A 5,294-nucleotide genomic window follows, 5' to 3' on the forward strand; every position below is an offset into this window, starting at 1 on the left:
CCCTGAATTCATCATGAGCTACATGTCAACATCTAAATTGCTATAATGGATGAGTACGTAAATAAATAAATAAATGTTGTTTCATTTTTAAGGTCGGACATCAGATTTAAAGTGAAGGATTAGAACACAAGTCTGTGAAGCTTTACTCTTGTACAAACTTACCTACCTTTGAAGTTACTGAAGTTGCTCTTGAGATCCTACAAGAAGTAATGAATATTTTGCACAATTGGACACTAAACCTTATGATTTTACAAGGATAGTTTTATGATGAACTTGAAGGAAAGAGCTACCTAGTATGGGAAATAAAACAAATGATGGCAGGAAGGGACAAATAATTATGACAGCAGGCATAGAAGATCTATTGCTGCCTTCTGTAAAGAATGCATTTTGCCTCTGCTTCAAAGCAGTTTTTTCATTTTCTATTTCTTCGGGTATCATGAAACCTTCATGGAATACTAATCACTGCTAATGGGGGAAATAGCTACAGGAACTGAAGATAACTATTCAATCTTGATGTGTCTCAGTTTCTCTGATCTGCAGGGCTAAAAAACAACAATTAACACTTTTTGTTGTATTAACTATGTTGAAGAGAAGAAACAAAGCAAAACAAACAGTTAAAAGAATTTACAAACCTATGAAGAATTAGTAAGACCAACATGCACTCTCCTGGGTTTTTCAGGTTTTTCAGGGTTAATGTTTCCACAAAAGAGTCTGAGGACTTGTAAATCACTCACAGATAAGTAGCCACTTCCTTCTTCTGAAGTGCTCTTTACTTCTGTGGAAACACCCTCAGAGCATATTTCTTCAGTTTAAACAAAACAAAAAGATCAAAACCGTAGAATCGTAGAATTTTTTGAGTTGGAAATTACAATTAAAAGTCATCTAGTCCAACTCCTGCACAATAAACAGGGACATCCATAGCTAGATCAGGTTTCTCAGAGCCCCATCCATCCTGACCTTGAATGTCTTCAAGGATGGGACATCCATCACCTCTCTGAACATCGCGTTCCAGTGCCTCACCATTTTTTATTGTAAAAAAATACTTTATTCTTTACGTCCAATCAAAATCACCCCTCTCTTACTTTGAAGCCATTTCCCCTTGTCCTGTCACATCAGACTTGCTAAAGTGTCTGTCCCCTTCTTTCTTACAGCTACCCTTTAGATATTGAAATGCCACTATCAAGTCTCCTGGAGCTTTCATTTTTCCAAGTTTAACAGCTCCAGCTCTCTCAGTCTGTCCTCGTAGGAAAGGTGTTCCATTCCTTGGATCATTTTTGTGGACCTTCAGTGGATGCACTCCAATAGGTCTGTATCTCTCCTGTATGGAGAACTCCACATCTGGACTCAGTACTCCAGCTGAGGTCTTGTCAACATCAAGTAGAGGCGCAGGATCATTTCCCTTGGGTTGCTAGCTATGCTTCTTTTGAAGCAGCCCAGGATATGACTGGCTTTCTGGGCTGTGAAGACACACTGCTGGCTCATGTCCAGCTTCTCATCCACCAGTACCCCCAAATTCTTTTCAGTAGGGCTGTGCTCTGTTCTTACATCGTACAGCTTGTATTTATAGTGGAGGTTGCTGTGATCCAGGTGCACTACTTAGATTTACTGAACCTCATGAGTTTCTCCTGGGCCCACTCCTCAAGCCTGTCTAGGTACCTGTGGATGGCATCCTGTCTCTCTGGCGTATTGACCACATCACACAGCTTGGCACTGAACAATAATATCAGCAAATATGTGCTAAATTCCACAGATAATTGTAACTAAACCTTCCATACTTTTCCTTTAGGTGCTATGCCAAAATGCTAACATAATGTAATAATGGGAAAAAAAGACAACATGCCATTTCAAAATGAAATAATATCCTCCAGCGCCTCAAATACATTTTCAAATGAAATAAATGTATTTTCTTTTTGAAATACATTAGTGCAGCATGATCAAAAGTGTTTATTTGTTTGTTCTTTTGTTTTTAATATATTTGTTATGAATTGATTTATACTACTTTTTTTAGGAGATGCTTCTGGGAGAAGTGAATATTAGAACCAGAAATTAGTGATTAGACTTAGGTAGCTTTTAGTACATTTCTAAAATCTGTTTCTCAGTTTGTGATGTTTCACGATGATGACATAATCCTCATTTCCTTGCATTTATCATACATTTTGCAATTAACTCTAACTGACAAAATTGAACCTGGGAATGTTTCTTGCTAAATTGTGAACTAAAGCAGAGATTTCATAAAACAGCAGGATTACCTAAGTTGGAAGGAATCTTTAGACAATGTTTATTCAGAGCTTATACAATTAGACAGTTTCTCAGGAACCCATCCAGTTAACTTCTGAATCTCTCCATGGATAGATACACCATAGTTTTGCAAAAAACATGCAAGCATACTCCATCACCTTTGTTCTACTTTCGCAGGCCATTTATATTTGCATAGAGTTGTAGAGGGTCTTATGAAAATAGTGGTGGTAACACACTAATGTTTTCAGTTGTTGCAGAGCAGTTCTTGCACAGAACCAAGGACTTGGCCATTTTTCATGCTGCCTTCCCAGTGAGGAGCCTGAGGGTGTGCAAGGAGCTGGGAGGACCACAGCATGAATAAATTAGCCCAGCTGATCAAAGGGTTGCTATATACTATATGATGTCATGCTCAGCAATAAATGACAGGGGAAAGAGGGAGGAGAGGAGGATGTGCAAAATGGTGGCATTTGTCTTTCCAGGAAAACATCATGTGTTATAAGCCCTGCTTTCCTGAAAGGGGCTGAACATGTGTCTGCTGATGGGAAGTAGTGAATGAATTTCTTGTTTTACTTTGCATACAGGTGCAGATTTTACTTCCCCTAACAAACAGTCTTTGTCTCAACCTATGATTTCTTATACTTTTTACTTTTTACTTCTCTTTCCCATCCCCCTACAGGGGGAGTGATCTGCCTGTTGGGGTTAAGCCACAATACTTGTGCACTTCTGAGAAGAGTCTAGCTCCTTCTTATTGACATCCTTCAATTAAATAGTTGAATATTTTATATATATATATTTATTTATTTATATAATATATATTTTATATATATATTATATTATATATATTTATAATTATAATTTATTTCGTATTTTTGTGCTATATACACCTAGCAATATAATTGTATAGGTGAATTACGTAGGAATACTACAAATAGGATTTCAGTGGTAACTTCCATAGGTTGAATAAACCTTGATTTGGTGTGACGGCATATGTGAATCCTAACTCTCTAAGACTGTCCTTGTACTTCAAGCCTTGGTTAATCATTTTTCTGACTGGAAAAATTGAGTCATTCAAATCATTTATTATTTGGCTATGATCGCAATTTAATCTTTATAGTTTCAAACCTGCATGAATATTTCAATCCTTTTAACAGTATTTAAATAATGTTTTGACGCGGAATCTAACTCTATAACCCAGAGATTAGGTTATAAAGCAGGTATGATTTATTTGGCGAATGCACAAACGTCGGGTGCAGGGGGGATCATTCCACCTATCTTGCACACCAACAAGCAAAAGCATTACAGATTTATAAGCAGATCTTATACATATTCAGAAGATTCCTTGGAGCTCATCTACATATTCATTGTTTTTCCGGGAACTCATTTACATGGTGCCCCCCCTCTGATGCATGAGCAGTTCGTAACGTTCTTCCTCTGGTGGTTGTGGGGATGAAGTCAGACGTCTCCCTTGGTCTGACTCTTTTTACCTTACAATAGCTCTCCCATTCAAACTGGTCAAAACCAGTTGCTTTAGGCTGTTCTTCCCCTTATGTTTGCACAGTTCCTTTGGTCCTGACTGTAAAGAGGTCGACATGTCCTGCTGGTCTTCCCTTACTGTTTTTCTAAGTTTAGTATACTTAACCCTTATGCGAGTGGCCCCTGATTTCTCCATTCCTGATCTCATTTTGGCCCACCTCACTGTAGAGCAAAGTGGGCCCACCTCACTTGAGTGGTGAATCTAAACTGTGCTTTTTTTCATTCATATGCAACTATTTGTTGAATACAGGTGTCTCTATGTTAAGATGTCTCTCATAATTTTCTTTATCTCGAAGTTTCAATCTTGTACTTGTGGAATAAAATCTCATAAGCCTACAAGCTTTTTGTATATTCCTGTATAGTTTACCAGTGCTTCTTCTAACACACATAACATTTTTGTAGTTCAAATAAGCAATGAGGAAAGAAAGAAGAAGTACTGCGTGACAAGACTCTTTGGGTCATTGGTAGGGAAATTACTGAGGTACACTCAGTAATTTGTTAATTAGTAAGAACAACTTAATTGAAGGTTTGGAATTTGGCCTTTTACGTAATAGCATGGTTACAGTTGATATTTTATTGGAGAAGGTGATGTCAGGAAATGGACATTCATAACTTAAGAAAACAGTCTGTTAACATCGTACAGCATTTTTTCCTCTTTGAAGGAATACCAAATACTTCAGATAAAACACATGTGTTTTAATGTGAAATGGTAAAAAACAATATTTTATTCTATATTAGTTGCATCACAAGGAATGAATGCCTAACACTGGCAGCATAAATTAGAATACTATGTTAAGAAAAGTAAGATAATTTCAGTGAATTTAAGACCTATTAGAAAATTGATAAGATATGTTTCTTGACCAAGTATACCTGAAGCAAGACAGAATTAAGCTACTGGTCAGAAAAAAATAATTGATTGGGCAAATATGAAATTTGTAAAGATTGCCATAACTCAAAATAGAGGATTTTACATCTTAGGAAACATCACCTTGCTTCTGAGATAGACTGAAGTCAACAGTTGTATTTGTACTGAGAAAATGACATGATCAAGCCAGCCATTCATTTGGTTTCCAAGCAGTAAACTATCCAAATATATTTAGGATATTGAAAATGAGTATGGAAAAAATCATTTTCTTGATATGATGCAAGAGGATAAGAAGCTACAAATCATTACAATGTCATTAGAAATTGCTTTAGTGAACAGGAATTTGAATACCTATCCTTGAATATCTGGAAAATAAGAAAGTCATTTTCACTGTAAGGCAAAGGCGGATGGCAAAGGCAGAGAAAGGATCCCGACATAGAAATGTTGAATGAGGCATTCTTGGACATTAGATTATGTAGTTCACTTCAGGGAGTGATGAGTTCGAGAATGTAGAGTCTGTTTGCCTTGGACAAAATGGATAGAATTAGTCAGGCGACGTCAATATGTCTGCAGATGTCTGCTAACAGTATTGTAATTAATTTTCTTAACTTCTTCTTAACAGTGCCTCCTTTTCCTTTTCCTTTTCCTTTTCCTTTTC

This window comes from Meleagris gallopavo, chromosome 1 (assembly GCF_000146605.3).
Source record: "Meleagris gallopavo isolate NT-WF06-2002-E0010 breed Aviagen turkey brand Nicholas breeding stock chromosome 1, Turkey_5.1, whole genome shotgun sequence".
NCBI classification, from domain to species: domain Eukaryota; kingdom Metazoa; phylum Chordata; class Aves; order Galliformes; family Phasianidae; genus Meleagris; species Meleagris gallopavo.